The sequence below is a fragment of the Hevea brasiliensis genome, chromosome 17 (assembly GCF_030052815.1).
Source record: "Hevea brasiliensis isolate MT/VB/25A 57/8 chromosome 17, ASM3005281v1, whole genome shotgun sequence".
NCBI lineage: Eukaryota > Viridiplantae > Streptophyta > Magnoliopsida > Malpighiales > Euphorbiaceae > Hevea > Hevea brasiliensis.
Window position 1 is genome coordinate 48534562 of NC_079509.1, and position 20743 is coordinate 48555304.

Consider the following 20743-nt stretch of genomic DNA (forward strand, 5'->3'; position numbering starts at 1 on the left):
ACCTAAAACAGCTCCACCACATTTTGAGTTACAATTTCCAGAGGCCTAGGGAACAGGATCAACCCATAAATACTCAGAGCTAGCATTAGCAAAGCCATCTCCCATTTTCCATTATGAATATGTTGTTCTAGATTCTTCTTAATATAGGTCCAGGGCCACCTGTTGCAAGGTATTTTGCGATCGCCTGGACAAAAGCTCTTCATTGAAGTGGGAAAAGTGAGGAGTCGCCACTTTAATTTTGAGAGAAATTAAAGAAAACCATTTGTGAAAATAAATTTAAAAGAAACCACTTCGAAAACAGAGATTCTAGGTTCGGGGTCCATATACGAGCAGGGAAGGTGTTAGGCACCCCGCCTCATCCCTCAATGAGGGTAAACAGATTTAGTGTTATGCACTTTCATAAATTAAAAGGGTAATTAGGGGGTCAGAGTAGTGATGATGTTAATCCTTTGTGCAAAAATAAGGAATATTTGATATTTCACTCATTTTGGGTTGCCCAAGAACACAAGTTCGTGAGATGGCCCTTTAGTGAATAAGTGTTTGAGTGAGGTTGTCCTGTGTATTGGGGTCATGTCATTTAGTTTGAATTTTTTTAAGAGAGCTCGGGCAGGGAACTTTTCCCCTTCTCTAGATATATTATATTAAGAGTTTTTTAGTGGGAGATTTCGGATAAGAACTCTCCTCCGATCTCCCTGTTTTAATTTAGGCGAGAATCAGGTAAGAACTCTCCCCTGATCTCTTAGGGTGTTTAGTTTAAAATTTGATGAGGGATCTCGGATAAGTACTCTCCTCCGATCTCCGCGTTTTTATTTGAATGAGGATCAGGTAAGAACTCTCCCCCGACCTCTTTGGTTCGAAAATTTAAATGGAGGATCTCGGATAAGAACTTTCCTCCGATCTTTGGGTTTTTGTTTGAATGAGGATCAGGTAAGAACTCTCCCCCGACCTCTTCAAGTATTCGACTTGAAGTTTTAATGAAGGATCTCGGATAAGAACTCTCCTTCGATCTCCGTGTTTTTGTTTGAATGAGGATCAGGTAATAACTCTCCCCCGATCTCTTAAAGTATTCGTGACATAAGACCAAACTTTTCACCGATCTCGTATGTGACTACCTTATCCGAACTCTTTGGCTGGCTACATCCGATCTCTCTCTGTTACTAATCTGGGGTCTTATCTCGATTCTCGCTCTATTATGCTATTTCTTAGACTTGCTTAGTAGCCCGACCTAATGACTTTTCCCTTGATTCCCTATTCATTGTTTGATTATTTTTACTTATTCAAAAGAAACTATCACGTTAGGATATTGCTACTAAATCACCTATAAGTTACCTGCAACCGGAACACCTATATTCGAAGGAAATAAAAACTAAGGACAAATAAATAATGTGAACTTATGGAGGGAAAAAGTAAACTCAAGAGAATAAATATCGGCCGGAGGGATCTACGTGGGATCTTTAGTATGACTGGATTTAATGAAAATTTCGAAAATAAAAGCAAAGAAAGTAAAATGCGAGCGTTCGGTAAAATGACAGTCTGGGCACTTACCTGTGTGAGGTCAAGGATATCAAACTGACTCTGGAGATCACAAGTATTGTAGAGTTGAAAGCTGGCGATACAAGGATCAATGCTTACTCCGAGATTGCAAAAACCAGGTTAAAATGCAGTTGAACCAAAGTGACGGAAACCGGGTCAGAATGAGATCAGGCTGAAAGAATAATGTGTTAATTTTCCTATTTTGGGTAATTTTATGTGTAAATACAAAGTGCTAACCCATACATTGTGATTCCCATTTTTTTTCTTCTTAATTTTTATTGTATTTAAGTTTTGCTTTTTTGGATTTCATACTAACTTTATTTATTTTGTATGCATGATTTTGATATTTGTCTTTTGATAACATTAGAAGATCAAATGAGAAAAATTGGAATTAAAGTCTGAAAATTGAGATCTAAGATTTTAAATAAGTTTCATTAATTTTAGACTTTAAATTTTGGTATTGTTCTTTTTGCTTTATCTTTTATTCTTTTGAGTATGAAAATGTTAAGCAAAGCATGAATGGATGCAAAGAAATTTTAAAAGGAACCAAAGCAATTAAGAAAACGGAGATCAAATATGGTCAAAAGAAAAATGGAGTAAAGCATGAAGGCATAAACTGAAAGTTAAAATAAAATGAGTTGCATCAAAGTTCAAGGCCCCTTGCATAGGGTAAAAGGCTAAAGTCATGTAATAATGTAGATTTACTTATTTTATCAAAAGGGCCTTTTAATTTGATTTAAAGATTAATTTTAATTCTCCTCCCCTTTTTTTATTTTTAGGTTTATTTTTATTCTTTTTTTTTTCTTTGGCTTATTTTTTATCTTTATATGTGACCATGGCATATAAATTATTCAGAAATTAAAATTAAGTGAATTTAGGTTAACGACACAAAAACTTTACAAATTAATGCTTAGGACCACAAAATTGTAAGTTATGGGTGCTATAGAGTCTCAGATTTTGCCAATTTTTATCGAATGCTTAATATACTTGTTCAGGGAAAAAAAATATCCTAATAACTCAGGCAATATTGTCAAATTGAACTTTTCATTTATGATTTTGAAAATATGACTTCGAGCAGACTTTTTGATGGCAATCAACTTACTGATAGCAATCCGTCTACAATAGAATTAGTAGATCCTTGAAAGTAATGTGACTATCCTTATAAGAATTGAAAATTTTTGGATTTCTTGTAGGCCATGGATGTTTGTAATATTGCATAATATGATTATTTTCCTTTCCCTTTTTTGACAATAGAAAGCTGGATAGGAATTCATTAAGTGGAATTGTGAACTTCAGTGGCCTAAACAATATAAGTATGTCTGAGTTGTAAGGAAAAAAATACAACTTATGGGTATTTTGTTTTGTCATCTGTTGGATCAGTGCTTTCGTAAAGAATAATATGAGTTATTTATTTTCAGATACTTGTCCAATAATAAATTAATCGGCCGCATGCTTGATCTTAGAGGCATGAATAGCCTCACTTTTGTGTGTGTATCCATGATTCTATAAAATTTATCTTTAAATAGTAGAAGTAGATTCCAATTAGTAGATCTCTATGCATTTTTATACATTGATCTATATTTGATTTGTAGGGACATGAGCAATAACAGTTTCGATGCATCATTAATTCCACAATGGTTTTTAAGCCTACAATCCTTGATAACATTGTACCTCTCTCTCTCTTTCACACCATGAGAAACTATTTATTTTTCTACTAATATTAATGATAAATCTTTTACTAGCATAATAATGGAGAACACACTTCTTCAAAGGTCAATACCAGTTAGCCCCTTTAGTGCTGCTCAATTGCAAACAATATATGTAAGCAATGGCATCTTCTCAAAATTAGTGCATCACTAGTAAACCAACTGAAACAAAACCGTAAAGTCTTAGCTCAAATTGTAAGCTGATTGTTCTAACTTATGCTAGCAATGTACTCAGTAACAATAACCTCGGTGGCACTTTGGACATTTGGACCAACTATAGCAGACAATTGGAACTTATTAATTTGTAAAATAATCACATTACTCAGTTCATAGAAGGTTATGAATACCATGGAACGTTAATGTATGTGTCCTCTATCTCCAAGACTATTTAATTACCCTTTGCAATTGGTATGCTAATTTGCTAAATCATGTAATTGATTAGCACAATTCCGCGATGTAATCTTTTATTGTTAGGCTTCAAGGTAAATCATATTTGTGGAAAGACAAGTTTATTAGAAAACTATTGCACAGTTTCCCAAAGGCCAAATGTCCCAAATTCTTCACAACGAAACAATTGCAGCATTATTTGCAGCTCAAATCAAATTTGCAGCCCCAATTGTAAATGTATATATCCAATCACTGGACTTTACAATTCATGTATGTTTCCTTTCAAGACTTAGGAGATGGGAGCTACAACCCATCTCTCGAGGCCTCATTGACAGATACCTTTCAGTCTAATAAAATTCCCGTTGATTCAATTAATGTGAGTGATTAAAGCAGGGATATGCATGGTTACCTTCAATTGAGGCTGCAAGTCTTTCCATCTGGTAGTGACTATTTTAACAGAATAGGGTTTTCCATGATTACATCTCAGCTCAACAATATAACCTTTTACCCAGACTTAACTCCTTTTGGACTGTTCCATTTCATTCTTGACAATAATGAACACTTTGCAGGTAAACTAAATTCTATATTGAACTAAACTATAGTTTATTTTCATTGATTGGAATTTCATATGAGAATTGAAGATAACCAACAGGAAATTTGTTCCACAACAAGAAATTTGTTCCACCATTTATCTTAAAGTAATGCATGAATTATAATACAGAATAAATCATCAAATATTGGAATCATCATTAGAGCATCAGCTGGTGGTTCTGTTATGTTGCTAATATTACTGATGGTTTTAGCTTATGCTTTCAACCAAAGAAGAAGAGCTGAAAGAGCCACTCAACTGAGAGATCCTTTTGGTAATGAAGAAAAAAAAAAAAAAGAAATTTCCAGTTTGTGTTGTGTTAGATCCAATCTTTTGCTGTTGAGGATCTTATTGCCCATTTTCTGTATGCATGCAGTATCCTGGGACAACATTAAGAGTAGTGAAAGCCGTCACCAAGTAACAAGACTGAGGTGTTTCTCTTTTGAAGAGATTAAGAAAAGCACTAACAACTTTTCAGATGCCAACATTGTTGGAACTGGAGGATATGGGATGGAACTTGACAGAACTTTGATTTTCTTTTCTTTTCTTTTCTTTTTCACCAATTTGTCCCATTTTCTCAAGTTTACAGAGAGATTCTTACCGGTGGGATACAAGTTGCTTTTAAAAGAGCTCAACAAGGATAACTACAAGGTAGTGTTGAGTATAAAACTGAGATTGAACTCCTATCAAGGGTTCTTCACAAAAATCTCGTTAGCCTACTAGGTTTTTGTTATGAGGTAGGCGAGCAGATGCTTGTCTACTAATATGTTTCAAACGGTAGTCTAAAGGATTGCATTTCAGGCATTTCTACATCTTCTCTTAAAATGAACATCAGTGGTGGTAGCAATTTTTTTTGTTACTTGTGAAGAATTAAATCAAATGGCATTACTCAAGCTAACAATTAATTAACCAATGATGTATACAGGGAAGTCACGTATCCGATTAAGTTGGGAAAGAAGACTTAAAATAGCCCTTGATTTAGCCAGAGGTCTTGCTTATTTGCATGACCATGCCAACCCACCCATCATCCACAGGGATGCTAAGTCATCTAACATCCTACTGGATGATTAACTAATTGGAAAAGTTGCTGACTTTGGTCTATCAAAGCCTCTGAGTCACAGTCATAGTCATGTTTCTGATAATGTCAAAGGGACAACGGTCAATGTACCATTTTTTCGTCTGGAAAAGAACAAAAAAGTATCATTCAGTTTCGCACTTTTACACTTCAAGGCTTTGTGGTTTTTTCATGACTGGTATTCTTTGAAATGTGTTGTTAGACTGTAAAAAGGTCATAGGACTTTAAAGTGTAAAAGTGTAAAACCGTAGGTATTTTTTTCACACTTTTCCCCTTTATTTTGTAAGGAGAAAACATATATGCTAACTAAAGGACGTAGTTCATCAAACAAGAATTCTATTTGTTGGTGCATGGTTACCTGGATCACGAATATTACATAACTCAGCATTCAATTGAGAAAAGTAACGTTTATAGCTTTGAAGTGATCATATTGGAGTTAATAACTGGTAGAAAGCCTATAGAACATGGGAGATATATTGTGACAGTGGTCAAGATGGCAATGGATAAGACAAAATATTTATACAACCTTTAGCATCAAATCCTTGATCCTGCCATTGCATTCAATAGCACACTAAAAGTTTTGGAAAAGTTTATCGCTCTAGCAATTATGCATGTTGAAGAATTGAGAGCTTATAGGCCTACAGTGACTGAGGTGGTCAAGGAGATAAAGAACATACAGCAATAATTTTGTCAGCACAGTGATGTTGAAATGGTATCTAATTCAAATAGTCAAGATGGATCAAGCAAAAGTAGTTTCTACAGCCCATTTATAAATAAGAACCTGGAATAAAGCAGTGGAAGTTTTCCATATTCTGAGATAGAGCTTCAATGACAATATTATTTTACATTTGTTAATAGTATTAATTTGCTATTGCCTACAGCTTGTAGCTAATTTGAAATAATTTTTGTGATTTTAAGCCTATATTATGAAGTTTAGGATAATGATGATTTCCATGCAATCGGGGAAACTTTCTTTACCATCAATAAAAAGATTCCCTTGTCTTCTGAAACATTATTAATGGCCAGCTCTTGAACAACAAATAAAATTATTTTCTTCTCTTATCCTCTGACTCTTTATCTTAATTCTAGTAAATTGAAAACAATGCTTGATTCCTTTCAAATGCACCTGTTTATGGTAGGATGGAAGGCAACACTATTGTCGATACTTGATTGAATTGCCTTGTTAATTTTACGTCACATGTAGGCATGGTAGTTCACTCCTTAAAAAAATGACTTATCGGGACTTCTTATATTGGATAAAAAGTATATTGCATTTGAACAATGTACTGAAATCTAGCAACATATAATTGAACGCAACAATTTGCTTCTTGAAAATAGAGAACCATCAAAGAATTAGAGTATCAGAAAAATTGCAAACTTATAATCCTATTACCATGCCTGTGGATCACAGTTTGTTCTCTAGTTAATACAAGATGTTAAAAGAATTAAGTCATTATATGTGTATATGCATAATTAAAATTACTATAATTAGATAACTTACAAATTCTCTTGTTCTTCTGCAGGGCTATAGTGTGTCTGACTCCATGATTGCTTAATCTCTGAATCTAGAATAAAAAATAAATCTATCACGAACAAATGCCAGTGGGATGGTTATAAATCTTCCTAAGTCTACTTGTTCTTGATTGACGGAGAAACACAATTAACATAGATTAAGGAGTGGGAGAGGACATAACCTAAAGGGTGCTTGTCTTGACTTATAAGCTCTAAAAATATGTTGATCTAGTTGTTTATAATAATTTTTTAGTTTATAAGTTAAGACTTTTTATTTTGGTATTTGTAAGTCAAGTGCTTATAAACTAATTTAACCAAATTTTTTATTATATTATGCTCATTTAATTTTTAAAATTTCATCATAAATCTCATTTAATATCATTTTATTCATTTTAATAATAAATATGCTTATAAACTATTTTTTTACCAATTACATTAACTATTTATTAGTCACTTATAAGCACTTTAACCAAACGTAATTGTTTAAAATTTTAAATGATTATAAGTTCAAATTAGCTTAGAAGCACCTAATGCTTATAAGCTAATCTTCATAAGTTAAGCCCGATACTCTCCTATATATTTATAGACATGAACCTGGGTTCTTCCATAATAACACCAATAAGCTTTCTAAACACATAAACACATTAACATAAGGCCAATTAGCTAAAAAAATCCAAACTTTTACATTTGTTGCTCATTTTATCTAAATATTTTAATTTTAGACAATTAAACCAACCTTTCATATGGAAAAAATTTTATCCAACACTCAAAATTTATCCCCAAATTCTAATAGATAAATTAAAATTTAGTCTCTGAATTTTGGCAAAACTTACAATTTAGTGCCTATATTTGCAAAACCAAGCAATTTAGTCCATGAGATCTGACAAAACCTTAGTCTCTACATCCAATTGACCTTTAATTATAGCAAAAATCACTAAAATGCCCTTAACTCTACATATTTTCTAGCAAGAAAAAATGGGAAGACATGAGCTTCCTTGCCCCCAATCTAGTTGTCATAGATTGCAATTAAGTCAAGACTTACCTCTATCTATCAACCTGCCCCCAGGTGAATACATAGCCTTTGGAGACGCGAAGATCAAAACTCTAGGCAGAAATCTCATAGGTCGAGTCGTGACTCATAAACCCAACCTAATCTGATCTTTTTTTTTTCTAGCATAATAATTTTTTTTTAAAATTTTTATTTCAAGAAATCAAAATTTCACTGATTAAAATCTAAAAAATACATTGGAAAACTTAAGAAAAATTCCAAAACAATTCTAGAAAATTCTTGACTAGAAGAAGAATTATTTTTGGGAAGAATAATATATTTATAATACTATTTAGATGTAAAGTTTAAATTAAGGGACTAAGTTATAAGTTTTACCAAATCTCAATGACTAAATTGCTTGGTTTTGAAAATATAATGACTATGTTATAAGTTTTTGTCAAACCGCAAAGACTAAACTATAATTTACCAAATTCTAATTTAGGTGTTTGGATAAACTGTCTTTGATTTTGAAAGGTTTGGTTTAATTTTCCAAAATTGAAAGGTTTGGATGACATGAGCAATAAACACAAAAGTTTAGATTTATTCAGCAAATAGTCCTTAAAATAATGCTTGTACTTAGTAAGGGTGAGCATTCGAACCAAACCGAATTAAATTATAAAAATTGAATTTTCAATTTTAGAAACCGAACAGAATCGAAATAGGTGAAAAGCTGAATCGAACCGAATCGCTCTATTTCGGTTCGGTTCGATTCGATTCGGTTTAAACCTATCGGTTTTGATTTTTGATTGATTTTTTAATTTAGACTTGATTTTTAAGTTATTTGGTCTAATTTTGACTTTGGTTTGAACCCAATAACCATTAATCAATGAAATTAAATAATTAATATATATAAAATTAAATATAATTCATAAATTTCCCATAAAAATAAATTAATTCAAAAATTAATTTGGTTCGATTTGAATATATAAATTACTATTCAGTTCGGTTCGGTTCGGTTTAACCTATTTTTCTCTTCAAAATCAAACCAAACTGAAATAACCGAAATTTTTATAATGTAAAACTGAACCGAACCGATTGAATTTTAAAACCGAACAAATTGAACTGAATTGACTAAGTTCGGTTCGATTTTTCAATTTGAACCGAATTCTGCTCAGCCCTAGTACTTAGTCCATTAAATTTTAATGATCCATTATTTATGGGTTACATATATTAATACATTTGGACTATAAAGCTAACCTAAAAGTCCTCCAAGTGGTCTCTCCAAATTGTGGAGCTCTGTTTCTTGTCAACTTCCAGAGCTGTTCTTTTTACTATAATCTTTCATTAGATCTCTCCATTGGTGGAAGGTTAGGATCTCTTGTAAACTTAGTTTTCTTTATTAATACCATTCTTTTTATCTTCTGTTCCCTTCATCTTCCCATCACCCATTAATCAGCTTCATTAACTCACCATCTACCACCATTATGAACAAAATCCTGACCAATCTCTGTCTGAAATCATAAATATGACTGAGTTCTTATGCTATGAGGAACCAATCTTGGATTTGGTAACATCTAACCATTCAAGCATACAAATAACTGAAGACAAGCTTGTAACGAAAGTCATAGCCACCAGAAACTACAATCTCTGGGTCCTTAAAAACATCTTAACAAAAGCCCGGCAAACATCAGATAACTTTAAAGTTAGAAGGGGTCCAGATGGAAAATATGTTTTCCTTTTTATAAATATGGAAAACATAGAGAAGATTGTGGCAAATGGTCCATGGACAATGGACAATAATCTCATCTTCCTCAAAAGTGGCCTCCAGACAAATTGATTCAGGAAGTTGATCTTTCTACAGAGGGTTTGTGGATCCAAATTCATGGCCTTCCACTAGCTAACTGGAACTAGGAAAGTGTAGGTAGAATTGGGACTATATTCGGAGGTCTAATTTGCATGGAAAATCTAGATCAGAAATAGGAAGGTTGGGCCACTTACTTTTGCGTTAAAGTATGTCTACAGGTGGAGAAGCCATTACCCATTTGGTTCTTTGTTTCAAGAAAAGGCTAGAGAAAGGAATGGATAAGCTTTAAGTATGAGAAGCTCCCCTTGTACTATTTTTTCTAGTGAAATTATAGGTCATGTGGTTCCTCATTTTTCGTTAAGGATGAAAGCCATGGAAAGAGGGGAGGATGTTGTAGGTCCTCTAAAATTTTGTCTTTAATTACTAGCAAAACCATTAACCTCAGCCTCAATCTTGGAGGATTCATCACAAAAACAAAATCCTCGCATCCAGTTATCTGTTGAACCACTAACAACATTACCCATTCTTCCAACTTCATCCACTCAGGATGCTCACACCTCCATAAATCATCCCCTAGTTTTAGTGTATAGCTTAGATGCACCACCATCTACTACCCATCCCAAATCTCCAAAGACCTCCTATAGCATTAAATGCATGCCTCAAACAACTCAAAACCCATCACAATCTTTTGGCATTATCTCCTCTACTTCTGACCAAAGTGCATTGCTTGAGAGCCATCAGTAAAAAAAAAAAAAAAAAAAAAACCTAAATCCCCTAACATCCTCCCAACCAAAGCCCCATAATACCCTACAATCAGGTGCTTTGACGGCTATATATTCTAATGAGTTTGAACAGGTTATTAATGAGGCTCAACCACTAGCTCTCTTGAAACACCATGATGTGCAGGCCAAGTCTTCTGTAGACAAATATGAGAAAGATAATAATTGTTTAGTGGGCTTAAAATGTAATTGGGCTTCTACTCTTATGGGCCATTCCTCTTCAGCAGATTCTAAGGGCCAGTTTTCAAAGTGAGAAACTAGTAAAAAAGCCATCCATAACTCTTTAAAACAGGTGGAGACTGGCAAGCCCAAACGCTTGGATCCAAAGGTGATTAATCCAAAGCCATTTTATTTTCTAGTCGACTTAGCTAGCAGTTTCCTCAGGCTAGAGACAATAGTAGTTAGGCCCAACCAATCAAAGATAGTTGCTATTTAAACCATCAAGGCCTCGAACCCTTTGTTGAACAGAATTAAACAAAGGCAAATTTCTTTAATAGAAGAGCAGGATCAACCAGAGCAAGAAATTCCCCATCTTTCGAAGCCTAGTGGTCAGCAGGCAAAAAATTCATCTTTATCTTCAAAGGGGACAAAAGTAAAACAAAGGGCTAGAAAGGTAACTACTAAGAATGACAACTCTCCCCTCACTTTTGTGGAGCTTGGTGCTTCAGAGAATTTGGATAAGGTAGAAAACATAGCCAATGAGGAAAGGAAGCAGATGGAATACCCTTCCCTTTTGTTTGAGGCCTAGATGACTGGCTAGAAGCCACCTAGAATGCCATGACTACACTATCTTGGAACTGCTAGGGGATCAAGCAATCCCAAGCAGTTCGAGCTCTATGGTAGCTCCTTCTTTAGTAAAGCCCCTCTATAGTGTTTCTCGTGGAGGCAAAAAAAAAAAAAAGAGTATATGGAGTCTCTTCATAGATGTTTTGGTTTTGCTAATGGTTTTATATCAATCTCATGGGTCTTGCAGGAGGGCTTTCTCTTTGGTGGTCTGATGATATTTCTGTTTCTATTACTCAAGCTTATGCAAACTTCATGGATGCTACTATGTATTTTGTAGGACAATTTGATTTGGTTTGCCTCTTTTGTGTATGGAAGTCCATCCATAAGTGACAGAATGGGATTTTGGAAAATTCTAAATTCTCTAAAGTCTTCCAGCCCAGAGCTTTGGATATGCATTAAAGATTTTATTACTATAATTGTGCAAGAGGAAAAGTTTGGAGGTAACAGAGTTAATAGTTCTCAATTAGATGATTTTCTTCAATTTAAAATTATTGTGATCATGTTGACTTAGAATGTAAAGGCCCTTTTTTCACATGGTTTAATAAACAATTTGGTAATAAAATTATTCTGGAAAAACTAGATAGGGCTATGGTTTCAACTAAATAGAGGGAGACCTATCCTAATGCTTTTGTGGCCCATAAAGCTGAGTTAGGATCAGATGATAGACCTTTGGTTCTACAACTTGATAAGCCGATAGCAAAAAAAGAGCTTTTTTTTTTTTTTTTTTAAGCTAAGTGGTTGCAACATAATGATTGTTCTACTATGATATCTTCTACTTAGAATTCTGAGTTTCAAGGGGAGGTCTTCTATGTTCACTCTTGCCAGGAAGCTCGCAAACTGCAGAAAGGAATTGTGTCGATGGGACAAAAAGTTTTTCAAAAGGAATGCAAAGGAATGTCAGTAACTGAAAAAAGACATTTTTGTAAATCCTTCGCATGCTAATAATAGCATAGTGGAACATTAATCCATGAACAGATTGTATGAGCTATGGAGAATGGAAGAAACCCACTAGAAACAAAGATCAAGAATAAATTGGCTTTTGGAAAGGGATCGTAACACCAGATTTTTCCTCCTATCCACCATTCAACGAAGGCAGCAAAATTCAATTGTTAAGCTTTAGAGGGAGGATGGAGTTTGGACTGATAATGACTAGGATATCAAAAATGAAATATATGCTTATTTCCAAAATCTGTATAAAAGAACACAGTAGGAGAGGAGGATGTTACTAGTGTGCTGCCAAACATTGTTAATCCACACATCAACTCTCATCTGCTGGCTCTTATCATGAATGAGGATTTTAAAGTTGATGTCTTTGATTTGGAGGCTTTGAAGGCACTAGGCTCGGATGGCTTCTCTAGCATTTTTTACCAATAGAATTGGGATACAGTGGGGGTAGACATATGTAGAGTTGTTAAAAGCTTTTATGAATATGGTTTTTTCTTAAAAGAATTGAATATGACCAATATTGCACTCATTCCCCAATGTAAGAGTCCTTTTATCGTAAATCAATGTCACCCCATTAGTCTTTGCAACTTTGTTTATAAAGTGATCTCTAAGACAATAGTTAAAAAATTAAAACCATGGATGGATAGCTTGATTTCTTATGAGCAAACGACTTTCATCCCTTCGCGAGCCATTTAGGACAATATTATAGTAGCTTAGGATGCTTTTTATTATCTTTAGTTTTCCAAAAGCCGTCATCATTCCATGGAAATTAAATTAGATGTGCACAAAGTCTATGACAGTGTAGAATGGTCTTTCCTTTAAAAGGCTTTGCTGCAATTCAGTTTTGATCTGAGATGGTTTAATCTGGTGATGTACTGTGTGACAATAGTCAACTATTCTATTATAGTAAATGGTATTCCCACTCAGGCTTTTCTGCCTTCTCATAGGCTAAGGCAAGGAGACCTGCTATCCCTCTATCTGTTCCTCTTTTTATGTCAAGCCTTGTCCTCCTTAATCTCAAAGTATATGCTTTCAAGGCAATAAATGGCTTAAGACTTTCAAGGAATACACCTTCCATCACTAATATTCTATTTGCTGATGATACTTTACTTTTTGGTAGAGCATCGAGAAGAGATGCAAGGGAAATTCTGGATATAATCCATCAGTACTCAAGGGCTATGAGGCAATAAATAAACTATCAAAAGTCAAGTATTTTCTTTAACAGGCATACTCCTCCCTTGAGTCAGTATATTTTGCACTTGTTTGACATGAAAGAGATGAATATGACTGATAATTATCTTGGTCTTCCATCTTTTAGAAAAGATAAAAAATTTAGGTGATGGCAAAAACTCAATCTTGGAAGCAAAAATTGTTATCACAAGCAGGGAGAGAAACCTTGATAAAGTCTATGTTGTGCGCCATTCCTAATGGCTATTTTAAAGTTCCCAAAAGGCTTTTGTAAGGAGTTGAATAGCCTGGTTTTTAATTTTTGGTGAGGGGAAAAGAGAAAAGGAGAAAAGGTTACACTGGGTTAGTTGGAGGAGAACTTCATTTTCTAAGAATTAAATAGGGATGGGCTTCCAAGAATTTAACAACTTTAATCTTGCTTGTTTAGCAAAACAATGTCGGAGGTTGATAAAACTCTCCAAATAGTATGTGCGCAAAGATTATTAAGTGGCTTTATTTTTCCCATAACTCCTTTTGGCAAGCAAATCCTAGCCATAATAGTTCCTAGATCTAGCAAAGATTAATGCCAGGACATGATGTTCTTTAGGATGGGATTCATATGAATATAGGTGATGGAGCTAATACTTTTATTTGGTATGAACCTTAGGTTTTACAAGTCAAAAGTTTCAAAGATATCAGGCTGTAAAATTGTCCATTACATATCAATATGGTGGCTAACCTCATAGATCATGATTGCCTTTAGTGGAAAACAGATTTGATTAGAAGTCTGTTCAATGATGGGATACGTGGGCAATCCTATCTGTTCCCATAGGCCCTCTGGGTACACAAGATAAGATGGTTTGGCACTATGACAAAAGTGGTAATTTTACAATGAGATCGGTATACAAATTGCTTGCAAGTAGATATCATATTGACATTTTTAGCCTCTCACATAACTCTTATCAAATTCATAGCTCAACATGGCAACATCTTTGGAAACTTGCAGTTCAACCAAAAATCAAAGTATTTTTGTGGAAAGCTCTCTCGAATACTTTGCCAGCAAAGCAAAATCATGTTAATAAAGGTTTGCAGGTTGATCCCTTTTGTTCCATTTGCAACAATGAACTGGAATCAATTGAACATGATATTTTTTGGTGTCTTCATGCCCAAGCTACATGGTTTTCTAGCCCATGCTCCTACAAGCCAAACCCCATTGGTTTCTACTTCTTTGCTCACTGGTGGTCTCAACTTTATTAAAATTTTAAAAATGAAAGTGACCTATTAGATATAGTAGCAATTACATGCTAGATTATTTGGAAGGAACGTAATAGAGCTATTTTAACATGGATCCTTTAGCAGCCACAAGACGAATATCAAGGAGCTTAACAGAATTTACTCAAGCTCAAGCTAGTTTTTCTCACCAAAAACACAGCCCCCCTTATTCTTCAAGTAATAAATTTTGGTCCCTTCCAAACAATGGATTTGTTAAAATAAATTGTGATATTACTTGGATAAATGGAAATTCTATACCAGTAATTTCTATTTTAGCAAGAAATTCCAAGGGCACTCTTATTGATGGTAGTGCAAGGAAGGTTCATTGTGCTTCTCCTTTAGCAGGAGAGGTAATGGCAATTTTGTAGGCTCTTTATGTGGGAAAAAACATGGCAGTAAAGAATTTAATTATTGAATCAAATTCTGCGATCCTTGTTGAGGCTATTCTGCATTTGAACTAATGTCCTTGGGAGATTCAAGCTTTAGTATCTACCATCCTAAACCTTTTGGCTTTCTTCTCATATGTTTCGGTTAGATGGATTAGAAGAAGTGCTAATGCTACAACAGATTGGGTAGCAGGGATGTGTCTTAGGGATACTCTTCCATGTAATTGGGTTTTTGCCTTTCCTAATGAATTGGTTTATCTTTTGCTATTCTGATGTCCTTTGGGCCTTGTAATGCACTTTGTTGCAAGCCAAAAAAAGAAAAAAGCTAACCCAAATATTTTTTTTAAAAATAAAACTAAAATCAATAAGCTTAAATAAAATATTCTAACATTCTCCTACTTGGGAGCTATTGTTTTTTTAAATTTTAATCAAAACATTTTATTTGATGAATAATATTTTCACTAGCAAAAGAAAATATTTATGTGGCCACCATTTTAAAGAACAACATAGTGCAAAAATTGCTCAAATATAATAATTCAGTCCAACAAATAATCAATATTGAACTACTACAACCATTATATCAATGATAGATAAAAGATTATCCATAATTATAAATATCAATTTATTTATCAACATGAGTTAGTGTGCTGTAAACATTAGCACCATCATGTGATAAAAAATGTTGATTTCAATTTGTCCTACTTTTAGTCTCTTGTGGGATTTCTTTTTGCTTCACCAAGAAGAGTTAAATGATAAACGCTCATACTTGGGTACAACTCATGACTTTAATTTATCGAGGACATATCAAATTTATTTAGTACACTCATAATTTGATATCCATAAATAAATGAGATCCAAACCATTGGCAACAAATGTATATCACAGAAAGGAGGAAAAACAATTCAAATAAAACTACCACTAATCTAGAACAACTAAAAAAACCTAATTACACCCATATTTGTCACATGGACTCTAAAGGCCTCAGGTGCAAGCACTTTGGTCATTAAGGCCATAAATTGACCTTTTTAATTCAAACACCATGCGTTCTTTCTCAAAAACCGCCAAAAAAATAATAATAAAGTTCTGCCATATACACATTCTCATATAAAATTCTATTCAATAAGGAGTCTTCACATCCACATGACAAAGTTCTAAAATAAAATGAGAAACCAAAATCATTATCAGCCTAAAGGCATTCTTGGAAGATACTAGAGACAAAGTTTCATTAAAATCCATCCTTTTCAAGTATAACAATTTGCTACTCGTTTTGCGTTAAACCTTTATATGCTCCCCATTAATTCCTCTTTCAGTTTTGTAAACCAAAATAAAAAAAAATTAACAAGGTTAAAGCATTTTAAATAAGTGAAAAAGTAAATGATATTTCAATGATATTTCATTATGAATAATTAATTTATATGCGAAAGTATTAAGTGTGTATATGTAATGTCCCGAGAATTTTGAGATCTGAATAATACAATTTTAGGTATGTGAATATTATTGTTTAAAGCCAGCTCGAAGATTAAAAATGAGAGGAAAATTAATTAAGATAAGCAAAATAAAAATCAAAGTGACCATAGGGTTATGGACTTAATCGGTATTATTGAAAAAGATAAATTATAACCTGATGAAGGGCATTTTGATCAATTCACATGAAGAGTTGACTTTTGACCAAAATGTCAATTAAATTAAGTGAGATTGATGTATCGGAATGGGATTTAATTAACCGAAAGGAGTACGGAAATTTAATGAGGACGTAGATGGAATTGTTGTATTATAATAATTAGAATTAGTATTATATTTATATTTATTTGGATATTTATATAACAAATAAGCTAAGAATATTAATTAAGGGGACACCTCATTAATATACCTCACCACCACCATCATCTCATCTCCATCATCTTCTTCTTCCCATCTCTTTGTCGTCCATCTCTCCCTCTTTTCCTCCATTAAAACTTCATTTTCCAAGCTTTAAACACATGAATTCCTCCATAATTTTTACACGAAATTAAAAGAAAACCTTGTATCAAGCCTTGATTTGAAGAAATCAAGCAAGGATTCTAAGAAATTTAGAAGATTAGTGAAGAAGAATTGTTGACCAATTGAGGAAGGGATTTCAATTTGGGAGACCAAGAAGGGGAGTTAAGGTTTTGGTGAATTGAAGGTTGATTGAGATTGATTAGGACTTATAATCAAGGTTAGTGCTAAGAAATTCCCTAAATTTTGAAAGCTATTGCTAATTAAGTTAGGGTTTTATACAATTAGGATTTTCATTATATGAAGCCTATTTAATGCTATTATGCTTGTATTATGATTATTTGATGAGTATCTATTGAGAAATATTAATGATATGGTGAAGAAATTAAATGAATTAGTATTGTGCATTAAGTGTGAATCTAGACAGGTTAAGTTCAGTGGGATTAAATGCTTATAACTTTAGCTACATAATTCCAATTGATGTGAAATCAAAGGCAAATTAAAGATAAGAAAATATACTAAAATTTTTATGAAGAATACTTGACCTGAAACTGACTGGAAGATACCTAAATTATGGCTAGAATTCGGCAATACAAAACTAAAATCCTGAAAAATGACCAAATGAACAGTACGCACTAAATTGAGCATAACTCACTCTACAAAACTCCAAATTGAGTAATTCTTAAACCTGTGTAATCCTGAGACACAGAGGAACAATTCATATGAGACCATGATGCTAAATTATGATTGTAACCTATCCAAATTTGCTTGATAAAGTAAGTCCAAAAATCTGCCTCGATTCTGGAAGTGACTTGAAAAACTGAGATTTGGTCACCGAACAGTTTTGGAAAAATGGCCATAACTCAAGATAAAAAAAATGCAAATTGAATGATTTCAAAGCCAAAATAAACATAAGACATAGATCTACAATTCTCATGAAGAAGGTATAGCCTAATTCCTGTTGTATATTGGCCAAATCTATTAAGGAAGTTGAGGTACCAAATCTGAAATTTATGATTAGGACCTATGTTTCCATGATGATTGAGATGATGATGGAATGATTAAAGAATGATAATGAAATAATGAAATAATGAGAACATTAAATTGCTAATAATAATAAATTAGCCCGAGTATGCCTAAACAATAGTGTAAGGGTTGGATAGATTGGCATACCAAGAAGGGATGAGATTAGTAGTACTGCCCATGGCCTCTATGCCTGGATACCATTGGCAGGCACTGAGTATCCGATATGATTATTCTCATGGCTTTTATGCCCAATCATATTGCATACTCGGCAGGTATCGATGTGTCCGACAGTATGACGGTCCGAGGCACTAAGTGTCCAGCACCAGTAAAACTCGTGTATCCAGTCTAAACAATCCTGTTAAAGGTTACTTTGGGCATCAAAATAAATTAAAAAAGTTGAATATCGAAAGAAGAAAAAAAAAAAAAAGAAGGATCCTATGAAAATAAACATTTCCAAAGATCGTGAAAATATTGAAATATGAGAAAACGAAAGAAAAATATTATGAAAGGTATCCAAAATAGTTATGTAGTTGAACAAATGAAATAACTACAAAATTTTAATGTTGTAAATTCTATATTTTTTTAAATGATTTATGAATATTTAAATGTGTATTTTCCTTATTTCATACAAGCATGAAAAATATTTTTTGTTTATATATTGTACTTTTGTTATGTTAGTGCACTACTAAGCAGAAATGCTTAGCGCGATGGTTTCTCCTCGCACAGGTCCAGGCGATAGGAGCCCATAGACCTTGGACAGGGATTTTGGACTGATCTTCAGTAGTGGTCATTGTCACCTCCGCACATTATTCTGGTAGAGATCATTGGCCCACAATATTGTATGATTATGTATATTATAATTAAACACAAAGTTTGTAATTTAATTTTGAGATATATGATAAATGTGCACACTTTGTAAATGAAGGTAATAAAGAAAATTTATGTATAAAAATAGATGTGAATAGACAAAGAAATATGAGTTGTGATTTTGAAATTGTTATAAATTTGAGATTTTCTAATATGGATAATTTTAATAAGAGAATTCTTTAACAGGTAAAATATTAATAATATGGGGAAACTCTTGCAGTTTCCATTTAAAATTTTCTTGATTAAATTATGATGGAATTAAATTGATCATCAATTGAATAAGATAAGATTAGGTGCTTTGGCACAAAAGGTGTCACTCCTTTGCTCAGCTACACTGTAAATCGGGTAAGGGGTTGTTCCATTTAATTGTATTAGAGCAAAGTTTAGACATTCCTAGACCTAGATAGGTAGAAGGAAATAAAGTGCATTTCATGTATTGCATTCATTAAGAGTCAAGGTGCCACCAATGCATATCTGTTCTTCTGTTTATTATAGATTAATATGGAGTCCGACCACACCAAGCCCGAATTCCCTCAGCCGGTGGATGAGGAGGTAGAGAGCCATGCTCCTGCCAGTTCTAATGGATGCAGGAAAAAGGCACTAGCCCAGGCAGTAGCAGGCCAGGCTCAGCATATCTTTTTTGAGCAGATGACCAAGATGCTTCGATAGGTCACTGGAGCTATTCCACGAGCTCGATCCCCACAGAGGTCCCACTTGGAGAAGTTAAGGAAGTATAGGACTTTTGACTTTGAGGGTAAGAAAGATGATGATCCAACTACTGTTGAGCACTAGCTGGAGAGGACAGAGTGGGTTCTCTAGCAGCTACACTACACTCCAGAGCAGAGTTTAGGAGGATGCCTACCAGTGATGGGACACAGTGTCCAGGGTAGTGCAGCCCACAACAGTGATATGGGAGTACTTTTTGGCTGAGTTCAGAAAAAGTACATTAGCCACATATATTTGGAGGCTAGGAGGCAGAGATAGCTGACGGTAATAGTATGCACGGGATTTTATGCTATTGAGCCATTATGCCTGCGAGGTTGTACCCACTGAGGCAGATGGATATCGTAGGTTTGAGGAGGGGCTGAATAATAATGTGAAGCTCCATATTATGACACTTCGAATTATGAATTTTTCTCAGATGGTGGAGGCAGCTCTAAATGTGGAGAGGGTCAGAGATAGTGAGCAGAACCACAAAAATAGACAGTATAAGAGAGGCCCAGGGTAGTCTAGCTGCACAGCCACAGCTAGTAAGAGGCCCAGGGGATCCCAGAGCCAAAGCCAGTCACAGAGGCCGAGATCACAGACTATACTTAAGAGAGGGCAGTCAGTAGCATCAGTGGTTAGTTCTTCGGGGATAGTAACCTATGGAGCAGCCCCAGTTGCATGTAGTCACAGCGATAAGAGACACAGAGAAGAGTGTTGGTACTTGACTAGGGATTGCTTAAGATGTGGAGCCATAGACTATTTTCAGAGAGATTGCCCCCGAGGGAGAGCTCTTACTGCTTTAGCATAGACTAAGAGATCCACCCCTATGGGTCAGAGGGGTAGGAGACCCGGTAGGATGGAAGGTAGCAGGTAGTTCACAGAAAGCTGCTTTTAAGATAATGGAGAGACCAGAGGCTAAGCCACCGACGCGTGCTTATGCTATGAGAGCCTGGGAGGAGCAGGATGTGCTCGATGTGATCCGGGCTACTTTCTTTCTCTATAATATGCTAGTGCATTGGTAGACCCAAGATCCACACATTCATATATTTGTATTGCTTTGCCTGTGGAGAAAGGAGTTCAGATAGATTAGACTGAGCAGGATATTCTGATCACTAACCCTTTAGGCCATAGTGTAGTGGTGAATAAGGTCTATAAGGGTTGTCCCTTAAGAATTCAGGGACATGAGTTCTTGGCCGATTTGATTGAGTTGCCATTCCATGAATTTGATGTGATATT

At 34.4% G+C, this 20743-nt stretch overlaps 1 pseudogene; it reads left to right on the plus strand.

Annotated features, from left to right (window-relative positions):
• Positions 1-2597: 2597 nt before the first annotated feature.
• LOC110634206 (leucine-rich repeat receptor protein kinase HPCA1-like) lies at positions 2598-5975 on the plus strand (annotated as a pseudogene).
• Positions 5976-20743: the final 14768 nt, after the last annotated feature.